At 46.5% G+C, this 12,006-nt stretch overlaps 1 long non-coding RNA gene across 3 annotated transcripts in view; it reads left to right on the top strand.

Moving 5' to 3' along the window:
• LOC311513525 overlaps positions 1 to 12,006 on the top strand; it is a 118,054-nt gene that overhangs the window by 36,821 nt on the left and 69,227 nt on the right. The window lies entirely within an intron of this gene.

Below are 12,006 nucleotides of genomic sequence, written 5' to 3'. Positions count from 1 at the left end.
CAGTCTAGTGGTCTAACCCCAAATTTTTCCTTTTCCACAATGCTCAATGGCTGAAGAGTTGGATACCTTCTAAGCATGGGGTGAGGGTGGAGGGAGAAGTCTGCTGACAAATTTGATACTGAGGGTGTTTTTAAAAGCAAATAAGCTATTGATAAAGGGAAGAGGAGGGCTGGGATTGTTGTCAACTCGCACAATTTTTATTGAATCTTTCAATAGTCCGGGGGGGGTGTTCTTAAAGCCCCAGCTCCTGGAGTCATGTGACTATGAAAATTGCAGCTTTCACTTAAAGAAAAGCAAGGGGCAGATCCTTGGTGTAAATACTATGACAATTATACCAGCTGAGGATCTTCTCCCAGGTTTCTACTCTTCCTGGCTTTGGAGAAAAGCTTGAAAATGTGACCCCTCAAGGCTCTTAAAAAAAACAAACAAACAAACAAAAAAAACCCCACAACACTCCAAAACACTAGTTTTAAAATCATGACTTGGGGGCATAACACATGATGTTTGAATGCTTGGGCTTGGTGGTGCTTGGGATTGTTATCTCTCTTCTAAAGTGCATGGGAATTATGTGAGTACAGCACAGATTTCCCCCTCCCCTTGGGCAGCCAGTCCTGTAGCTTGTCCTGGATTCACAACTGTTGGCCCTGGTTCTCGGCTCCTTCATTTTGTTAGCTCTCCCACTTAGATGCCAGGTGAACGCATGCACCAGCTGAGTGCAGAGGTCTTCTCTGTCATGCTAATAACCAATTATCACGGACAGGAATAGGCTTAACATTTTAACTCCTTTTTCAGGATTCAATTAAATACGCAGGTGCCTGGGCATGGAACTCGCTTCTGAACAGTCTGAATTCTCTCTCCTAAACCCTTCAAATCCAAAATAAAGCAATAACTAACTGTAGCTCAACTTCTGTGCTGGCAAGAAGAAACTGAAATTCCTTTTGTACCCAAGGGCAGTCCAGCTGCTTGCCATTTCCTGTATTTTTGAAACTTTATATCATTTTCTCATAGCTGTCAGTTTCAAGGGATTTTTAAATTTTATTAGTGATTGGCTCTTAGGTTATGTCTACACTGCAACAAAACACCTGCAGCTGGCCCATGCCAGCTGACTGGTGCTTTGGCTGCAGACTATAAAATTGTAGTGTAGATGTGCAGGCTCGAGCCTGTGCTCTGGGACCCCATGACTGGTTCCCTGTTTGAACTTGCCTACTCCAGGAAGGCAGTTATGGGTCAGTGCACAGAGCTGGGAATCGGGAAACGTAGATTCTATTGATCTCACCCAGTCAGTAGATGAAGGGTGGGGTAGGGGTTAGGTGGCTAGCCTTGGACTTGGATTAAATTCCTTGCTCTCACATCCAGTTGTGTGACCTTCCACATGTCACTTAGCCTCTCTATGCCTTAGTTTCCTATCTGTAAAATGAGGATAATAGCACTTCCCTGCCTCCCAGGGGTACAGATGGTGAAGCTTAGATACCATGCTAACAGGGGGCTATAGAAGCTCCTTGGGCCAGTCAGTTGGCTATTCTTGGGCTCAGTTTCCCCATCTCTAAAACAAGGATGGAAACTTTCAGTGTTTGTTTGTAAATCTGCAATCCTTCTACAAGTACAAAGTATTTAATTCCTTTTAGGGGTGGATCTCCACACTGCAGCCTCTGTTACTGGTAGCAACTAGAGGCCCCACTGAGACTGTGGCCCCATTATGCTAGATGCTGTGTGTCCACAGAGTAAGACCGTCCCTTGCCTGGGGAGTTTGCAATTTAGTAGTCAAGACGGATGAAGGCAATACTGTATTGTGACCCCTGAGTTACAAAGGAGAAATTGAGGCACAGAGAGGAAGCAACTTGGCTGATGTCGCATGAAGTCTGTTGCTGAACTGGGACTTGAGCCAGGATCACCTGTGTACTAGACCAGTGCATTAACTACAAGCCCATCCTTCTTTTCTAAGCTAAAAGCTACTAAGGGCTGATCAGACCTTTTGGAAATGTATTTAATTCCCTTGACTATAGTGCTGAAGATCCTGCAGATCCTTGAGGTTACCAGGAGCATTTGAACAAGGTGCCTTTTAAGAAGGCCGGGGTGGACTGGATGGATGCTAATTTAGGTATACTTGTGAATGACTCCACAGCTCCTATAAGCCAGGATACCTTCTGGGTTCAAAGTCAACTTGGCAAAAACAGGAGAATTGGAAAAAGAGCCCAGCTGTTAGAGAGGATTTGTTTCTTTTATGGTTCTATAAAGATAATGCTAGAAATGGCGTCTTGGCTGTTATAACAGATTCTTATTTAAATCCCTCCCTTCTTTAAATAAGAGAATATGGCTCTCCTTTGCAATGTTTTTCAATGAGTGTAGGAATTTCTTTGTGTATTGTAATTCATTTGTTTTGTAATGCAATATGGTCTAACATTCACAGACTCATTTGACTAAATTATTCATCAGCATTTTTTTTTAAATAATGCAGCAATGTTCTCTTGCAAATTCCACTTTCATTTCTTGCTGCTTGGGCTGGGGATGGAAAATAATATGCACAGGGGAGGGAGAGTAAATCTGTCTTGTGTCTTGCTCCAAGTTAACTGTGGTGTTGCAGCTGTCCTGGTCCCACACATACAGAGCTCGCCGCCTCTTCTTCTCTCCATTACCTTCTAGTGGAACAATTTCTGTTAATACTTCACCCACCAGGTCTTGCTCCAAGGTAGTTCAGAATGACTTACCAGCGGTGGTGCTTAAGACTAGTTAATTAGGCAACTACCAGAACCCATACTTAGGGTCTGATCCAATGCCCCGTTGAAGTCAATGGTACCACTCCCACTACCGTTGCTGTGTAGTTGAGTATTTGGGGGGGCTCATTTCCCAACAAACTCCAGGCAAATCCTGGCCCCTTTGAGGTTAGTGGCAAATCTTCCACTGACTTCAGTGGAGCAGGATTTGGCTCCATGACGCGCTTGTTCTCTTGCTTACGCCATTGTGACTCCCCTGGCTTTAGCAGAGCTCACTCCTGGCTGAGAGCCTTGAAAGCAGCAGGACAATCTGACGCTGGGAGTCCTTTGTCTGAAAGGAAATGTAAAACCACGGCCCTGCTAGTGCTGACCCCTGGAAGAGCTGAGACTGTATGAGAGTAGGCAAGAGTGAGGAAACTAAAATCCAGGCAATGACCTCTGACCCCTGCCTATCGTTAATACTGGCTGGGATTGTCAAAGGTGCCTATGGGAGTTATGCACCTGACTCTTTGAAAGTCAATGGGATTTTAGGGTGGGAGAGTCAAAAGCACCTAAGTGACCACAGGGGATTAGGAACTTCCGAATCCTCACCCTTGGTGCCTAACTCCCCTGGGATCACCTGAAGATCTATCCTGTTAATTCTTAAAGCCAGCTGGGGTTAGGGTTCTGAAACTGCAGCTGAAGCAATTTCCTGTAAAACTCCAGCAAAAATTGTTGGCTTCTGTTCGTTCCCTCTTGGGGCACCTGGCATTGGCTACTGTCAGAAGACAGGATACTGGGCTAGATGGATCTTTGGTCTGACCCAGTATGGCTGTTCCTATGTTCTAGGCAGGTACTTATCCTGCCCTTGTCACATCATACATGAGCATCTCCCAGATGTGCATTAAGCAATGTGACTAACATCTGTCACGGGAGAACCATGTGTGTAGTTGGGTGTTCTTGTTTTTTTGTGGACTGTGTGTGTGTGCACACTACTCTGTGTGTGCGTTGTAGAAGGCCAAGTCAGAACTAGGCCATGCATTTGGAGCCAAAGGTGGTGAGATCTGTGATGATCCTTAGTTTCTGAGGGAGTTTATTCCATGGTCTTGGAGCAGCCCTAGACAAAGCTGTCTCCTGCACAGTTTGCCCTGTTCTGTGCAGCCCCTTCAATAAACAGTGGGAGGAGAGCTTGAGAAGGGGCATAGAGATGGATTTTTCAAGGCAGAGTTACAAGGAATCCTTTCTTTCTGGCTCTTTTGAACTTGCATAGTGTTAGAAATCCCAGTGGCAAATGAAAGGAAGGGAACAAGGTGTTTTGCCTTTGAAACAAGGAACTATGTCTGCTTTTTCAATTTTATTTGATGTAAACAGAGAGCAAGATTTGATTCTGAGTTTGTTTAGTTTGAGGGAGGGTGAAAATCTTACTCAAATTGAGATGGGACATTGTACCTTCCGCTTTCCGGTTAGGGACTGCTAATGACTTGAGACTCTAGTGTTAAAGGGAGGAATGGAAAGGGCCAAATGCTCTTAGAAAATGGGCAAAACACACTATTCTTTCATTAAAGATGTGTTCTTGCTCGCTCATGCTCTCTCTCTCGCTCTGCACACGCTACAAAGAGAGCGTGCAGAGCTCTCCCTTCATTTGCATTCCTGTGTAGCAGTTACTGTTTTCAAGTCCCAGGATGTGATGCTGATGAAAGACAGTTAATTCAATTTCTACAGAGAAATTGATTAATGGACTGGATTAAAATAAATCCCTGGTGTCCTGGGTCTCTGCAAAGCATACCAATTCCACTTTATCTCCCAGGTCCCTCCTTCTTGCCTGACACTTTGACAGTGTTTGGAAGAATGAAAAGGGATTGAAAGGAAGTTTTTAAAAGAGGAGGAGAGATGAGCAATGGCAGATTAATGATAAAATACATCTCTGTATTTAGTTGGCTTGATTAATACTTTTAAAAGAATTCCCTATTGCCTATATACTAATCTTGGATTTGTTCTAGTTGCTTCCAGTGGCTTTTCAGAAAGGGTATTTAATGTGCAGTTGCAAGAGACAGAGCTCAGGGACTTGGGAGCAGAGGACAGAGTCTTTGCTGCCACCCTGGGTATGCTTACGCTGCAAACTATGGTGTGAGTGCAGCTTGGGTAGACATACCTGTGCTAGCATGGTTAACAATAGCAACATACACATGGCAGTATGGGCTTCAGCCCGGGCTATACAAGCATGCCACGGACTCTGCATACCTACCTCTGTTGCTAAAGGTAGTGCAACCACAGCCACCCTGCTCATTTTAGACATGCTACTTCAGGCAAAGCTAGCCTGGGCACATCTAGGCAAGTTGCAGTCATGCCTTAGATTGCAGTCTAGAGATACTCGACGTGTGCAGTTTAAATCCAGCCCCGGCTGGGGAATAGTGACCTTCGTTCCCTTTTCGTGGTCCACATAATTGATGGTTTCAATCCAATACCTTGAACAGCTGTCCACGTCACACAAGCGCCTCCCCCATAACCATTATCTATCTATCTTTGTGGGGAGTTTCTGCAGGGATGCCAAGAAATGAATGGGCCAGTGAGAGGGACCCGCTTGGTGGTAGTATGTTGGCAGAGCAACACATGGCAGAAACTTGCCCTACAGCTGCTCATGCTGACCCCATTTCAGCTAAGCCACATACTTAGGCCTTGTCTTAACACAATTAAACAGGACAACTCGCCTTGCATGGATGCAGCTATACCAGTATGAAGGTTCTTAATGGAAATAAACTTAGACCAGTATAGGAAGGGGAATAAGTGATACAAGTATAATGCACCTTCATACTGGCATAGCTGCATCTACTGTAAATGTTTGTACTGGTGTGACTACTGCAGTTTTAAAAAACCACACCCCTAAATGAATAGCAAAGGGTGTAGCAGGGTAGGAAGGCTGGTCCAGTGGCTGAGATGCTAGCCTGGAATATGGGATACCTGCCTTAACTCTCTTCTGTCACTGACTTTTCTGTGTGCACTTAGTCAAGCCATTTAGTTTCTCTGTACCTCCGTTCCCCATCTGTACAATGGGGGATAATAGCACCCGCCCAGCCTCGCAGAGGTCTTGTGAGGGCATAGGCATAGTTTGACATCTATATCTGGGGGGCAGGGCGCTCCAATCAGGCCAATGGGGTGGGGGGAGGGCAAATTCTATGCCTGCCTGATGCTTGCAGTTTGGGGGACAACACCCCCCCTGCCTCCCCCTCAAACTACACCCATGGATAGATATGATGGTAGATATAATAGGGCCATAAGTATCTAGCTAAATGTGTATCAGCAGATGTGGAGGAAGGTGGCAGGCTGGCCTAGAAGTGGTGGGGCGGGGGTTGCAGGTCCATAGCAAGGTGCACCAGCAGAGCTGGCTGGGGCTTCTGCCAACTGGGATTGTTGTACATTGGCAGAGCTGTGTGGGGAGCCTGGAATCAGAATGGCAAGTAGGGTTTGATGGCTGAGCCTGAGGTGCCTGACATCACCTCTTTGACAAGACTTAAAATTTACACGTGACTTCCAAGTACAGGAACCCAAGGGGTGAGCCAGGATGGGAGCGGTGACCAGCTGACCTGGCTGAGTTTCTCCGGACCTTGTTGGGATCTGTCCCTTTACCCAGTACAGCTTCATCGGGGTCAGGTCAGCTCTCCACAAAATTTGGAAAAGGCATTAAGAAAAGCCTCCTAGCCAGTGTCTTGAAGATGTACAAGCACTAGGGACTCTGCCTCTTCCAGAGACCATTCAGGAGGGTGGGGTGAATTGTTTGCAATTAAATGTTTCTTATACCCTTTTCAGCTAAACAAGCCAAAGTGCTACAGGTTCTTTATAACCTGTCTCTTGGACAGATCTGCTCTCTTTGCTCCCCTTAGCTTTTGGGCCATGCAACCCTTGAGGGAAGGCCTCTGCTCCCGATCCCTTCCTTGTTTCCTCCATGAGCACATCCGATCTGTGCACGGCTTTGCTTTGCATAGAGAAAATCACTGGGCATGAGCATTTTGTGAGGTGAAAGGGGCTTGAAATAGAACATGTGGTACATCTTGCATTCAAATTCAGAAGGCTTCTTGCATAGTCCATTGTGCCTTCCCTAACAAACACCGCAGAGCTGTTTGTGCATGCCCTAGATTTTCAATCACCGCTTTGATTCCTTAGCAGAAGTACTGTGTGTTCCTGTGTTTCATCTACAGCAGGATACCAGGTACCCAGGTGTGCTGCTGTTTTCTTCTAATGCACGGCTCTTTGAGGCAGCTATTACACACTCGAGCAGATGGCAAGTGCTTTTACTGCTAAACCAGCACTGCAATTTTAGCCTTTTAGGGTGCTCTCCAATACATAGAATTGTAGACAATGAGGAAGACGCTAAGGATCTGGTTTCAGTAATATTCTGCAGTTGAGGCTGCAGGCATCATTGTTTGAGTGTGTCTTGAAGAAAAATTCCGCGTTTATGGGTGACTATTTGATAAACTCTTGCTTTCCAAGTGCTAGCAATTTGCCCAATTATGACTGTGTACCATTGGAGTAAAACCTTAAATAAGGACCTGAAATACTATAGTGAGTGGACTGAGGTAAGAACCTAGCTTAGGGTTAGCCCACTGAGGAATCTTCCTGCGTAAGGACTCCAAATGACATGAAATATAAACAAATCCCATGACAGTGGCTTACTGAGTTTTGGATGGCGGTCACGCATGCAATGCTGCCCTGGGAGTCCCAGGGCCTGCGGCTCCACTTCATGCAGTCATTCATATCCATGCCAAGTGAGTATGAAGCGTGTCCATTCTGGCCTGGTAGCATGTTACATCTGCTTTGCATTTCCATTGCACTGGCAAACGACTGCCTTCTGTGCAGGAGAGTCAGGCCCACAGACTACTGCTGCGTACCTAGTGTAGTGGTCTGTGATCACGCAGCACTTACAGTGCTGGCAAGAGCTCTGCTTTACCGGCGTCCAGCTCCAGCTAGCGGAGAACAGCAAGATCTTCTCAGGGCACTGTCGGGACTTTGTCAGCCCTTTAAAGGTACAGTCCCCAATCCAGCATTCAGGACACGTCTATGCTGCAATCTGTGATGTGATTGCAGCTTGGGTAGACGCACCCATATTAAAAACAGCAGCGTGGGTGCAGTGGAACAAGCTACGTTGCAGGTTGTACGGACCTCCTGGGGACCCTAGGTACATACTTGCCTGTGCCACAGGGTCTGCACTGCTATCTTTACCCGTGCTATGCTAGCGCGGGTGTGTCTACCTAGCAATCCCCCCAGGTTGCTGTGTGGACAGACCCTCCGATATCTTCAGCCAGGTCTTGCTGGGGATGAAGCCTCTTAGTGCGGTGGCACACAGCTCCTATGGATGCGCAGTGAGCTGACCTGTCTCCGCAGCTCCTCGCTGGTGCCCTCACATGGCAGTGTTTGACTGCTCTCTGTATTCAGCCCAGCTCGCTCTGGTGAGGGTCTCACAAGTGATGTGCTTCTGTTGGGAAAATTTGAGGAAGCCACGTGGCAATTTTTTTTTTCCCCTCTCCAGCTGCATGTTTCGCTCTCAGGAAATGTACTTGGTGGACAAAGTGGTGCTAGAGTCCCGGTTCAGGGTCAAACATTCATGTGTTCCCCCCGCATGGTTATTCCTTCTCGGGGAAAGTAATGTCCATCGAGGGAGTTAAAGCCAAAGACCTGTTGTTGGAATCTGACTCAAGAATGGAGTGGGATGCTCGAGGATGTGGCTGACCCGCTGCAGGGGACAGAGTCCTCCGCCAGGAAATTACAGTGTCCGTAGCCCCAGCTTGTGTAAATTGGTGCCGTCCTGCTGGCATTGATAGGCCTGGGCCCAGCCCCCAGCTGGTGTACTTTGGCAGCGCTGTTGAGCTACACGGACTTGTACCAGCGGACCAGACTGTCTGATAATAGCACTAGTACTGAAAGGCAATTCCACCTGAACTGCTCAGTTGTCCCTGGGTTCCATAGCAGTGCAGTTTTGGTTCAGGGGGAGTTTGAGATGAGCAGAGAGATGCAAGTGAGAGCTCCTGAGGGCACGGGGAGGAGGAGTTGATTTATAAAAGTATATTTATTTAAAAATGAGCGAATCTCGTGCAGAGATGCACTGGCGGCTGGTCAGACAGTGAGCAGCTCTACTTTGCTGGAGTCCCAGTCTGTCTCCTTTCTGTGTCCAAGACTAGTGATCCACTGCAGGAGGTGGAAGAGAGATACCACTCCGCTTCTGCTTCAGTTCACTCTCTGTTGCCGGGAATTGCCAAAAAGTTTGCCCTGCAGGCAGAAATAGGGAAGGGGTATCTTCACAGCTGTAAACACCCACTCCCCTCCCTGCTTCCTTAGCTACTCCCCTGCACCTCCACATGCACTGGGATATCTGGTTTTGAAGGCTCTTCTGCTAACTGGGAGTGCATGAGTTGCCACCTAAAGACTTGAGCGACTAGAATATAGCTTATGACAAAACCAACATAGAAATCAAACTCCAGAGTGTGAAAGCTAGAGCAGCTGTACAATCCAACAGAGGGGAAGGGAAGGAATACATTGGGTGAAGCACTCAAGTGAGGGAACCCCACAGACGGTAGAAGATTGCATAAATTAAAACAGCGGAGTCTCTTTTTATAGGTATTTGGAAAAGACTGACTAGTAAAAATAAATAATACATGCATGTGGAAAGGAAGGAACAGGAGGGCTTGTGGGAGCCATTTTCTTCTAGTTGGGCTTGTTTGGATCCTACCAAGTGGAAGTAGTGGGAAGATGGAGATGTGAGGCCACATTTTCCCTTCATCTAAATCTGCATCTAAACCAGTCTGGGAGCCAGGAGTGCTGGTTTTGCTCCCGGCTCTGCCACTGTTTTGCTGAGTTGCCTCGAGCTAACTCTCTGTTCCTTCGTTTTGCCATCTGAACAATGGGAAGCTCAGTATCCTTAGCCCATTGATTCATTCTCATTTGTGCCAAGGCCATTTTATAGCATTCTGACCATGTAATGGAGCCTCTGAGTGAGTGTAAAAGTGCAAAGGGGCCTTTAAGGGGGCATACAGTCAGGGGTGGTATAAAAGTGGCCTTGATGTAAATGAGAAGTAGACCCTCTGGGTCTGATCTGCATCATCGGGTCTGCAAAGCTGATTCAGTGACACTTGTGAAGTGCTTTGAGATCCCTGGATGGCAGGTTCAATGTGTGCCAATAATTTAGTCACCAGACCTTGTTACCAACAGACCACTCTAGGGTAACTTAGGAAATGAACTTGTGGCCTTAGCTTCATTCCTCTAGGTCCTTGGAGTTTGACCAGGTAGGTACATAAATCTATGGCCTTAAGACCAGAAAGGACTATTCTGATCTTCTAACTTGACCTCCTGTGTAACACAGGCCGTAGAATATCACCCAGTTACTCCTCCAAGAACGGAATTATTCTTCCCTGGTATGTAAGTGCACATCATGGAGTGTAAAATCTTCTGGCTGAATGAACTAAACTACCTATTTTAGACAGACATCCAGTCGTCCTAAACTGCAGGTGGTGGGGTGGCTGGCTTCCCAATAAGAGTGTGTCTCTTTCTGATGTTGCAGACCAGGAAGCTCAGATGACAGGAGCAGATCCTTCAGTTGTTTCTAGCTAGCTGGTTCTACTTGCCTTGGTCACCAATCCCTGTTCCATTTCTCCCTCTCATACTCTTAAAAAGAGCTTCCTCCTTTCCCCTATTTTTAAATGTTCAGCAGTATTTTAAGATAGGGAAACAGGCGACTGGCCGCCCCCAGGCATGAGGGAAAATGATGTCCGCCGTCCTGCTGCTGTTGAGGAATAATTCTGAACCAAGTGGGAGTTGGCTTTCAAAAGCAGAGAGCTCCCCACAGTAGCTCTTGTTTCCTGGAAGCTAATTGAATTTAAAGGCACTGTGGAAAGAAGGGAGGAAAATGAGAGTGAAAGGTAGCAAGCTGAGACAAAGCAACTCACTATGGAAGGCTTGCTTTTGTGAGTTATACCCAGGTGATCATAGAAAGTGGCCTTTACCCCAGACTTCCAAGGAAGGCAACACCCTCACACACACTCACCCCTCACCCCAAAACAAAACAAGGCCCCTTCCCTTCTGACCTGGGGGATATTTCTTCCTGATCCTGAAGCTTTGTATTAGAGTAGCACCCAGAGGCTGCAGGCGGCATTGTGCTAGGTGATGTCAACACACCTAGCAAGAGCCAGTCCCTGTCCCGGAGAGCTTGCTATCTAAATAGAGAAGCCTACCAAGGGTTGGTAAAATATATTGTCATCACCGTTTTACAGTTTTAATGTGGGAAACTGAGTCCCAGATTAAATATTTGCCCAAGGTCTCTCACTGTTTGTGCAGAGCTGGGAAACGAATCCAGAGTGTTCCACTCCTGTACCTTAATCCTGAAGCCAGTGCTATAGCCAGCCATCAAAGACTGGGATTCCTGTGCTCATGCACACATACTTGTGCTAGCATGAGTAGAAATAGTGTAACCACATTACCCTGGACAACAGCAGCTGAGCCGAGCCATGCAGAGTAAAACACTCACTGTTTTCAGTTGGGTACTGTCTCCACTACGCTGCTATCTTATGCTCATGCTAGCTGTCATGTTGGTATGTGTACACAGATGGGAATCACGTCCCTCATTCATAGTGCAGGCATAGATTATAATATCTGTCTTTATGCCATTCCTGGACCATTGCTACCAATGCTGGACTGCTAACAATCTGACTGTTTTTCGGCCACTTTGTCACTTTCAAACCATTGAGCACACTGTTTTTGTCGTTTGATTCTAAAGCAAAGGTACCATCGGACAGGACCATGTGTCTGACAGGCTGTTAGAAGCAGCCAGGCCTTCATTTTAATCTGGGGCCTGTCTTTATTTATTTATTTATTTTTTAACGTTTGACTGGAAATTAGATTGAGGTGATTTCAGCGAAAGTGGCTTTTATTGACACTTTCAGGAAACGTAAATGTAATCAGCCCTGTCAAAAAAGACACAGGAGAAAATAACAGGCTAAACACAACCAGAGACTTGCACAGGGGCTGCACAAACTTGGAAAGAGCTTTGCTTTTACAGGTGCTTTATATGTGTGTGTTTATGTACGAAGCCTGGGTTCTCTTCAGCTCTGCCAGACTTACTGTGTGAACCCTGGTCCAGTGACTTAGGCTTTAAAAGGTATCAGACACTCATTGCCTTCCATGGTCTCACTGGAAGTGGCTGGGTGAGCATCTGATGCCTAATCTCTCTGCCTCAGTTGCCCTTCTGTAAACTGGGGATGATACTTTGTTTTTCTCACCCTTTGTCTCGTAGACTTTTCAAGACTGGGCCTCTTACTCTGGGTTTGCACAGCAC

This window comes from Lepidochelys olivacea (assembly GCF_965140295.1).
Source record: "Lepidochelys olivacea isolate rLepOli2 genome assembly, chromosome: 26".
Taxonomy (NCBI): domain Eukaryota; kingdom Metazoa; phylum Chordata; order Testudines; family Cheloniidae; genus Lepidochelys; species Lepidochelys olivacea.
Note: the sequence above shows the minus strand (reverse complement) of the source record. Positions and strands in the feature narration are given on the sequence as shown.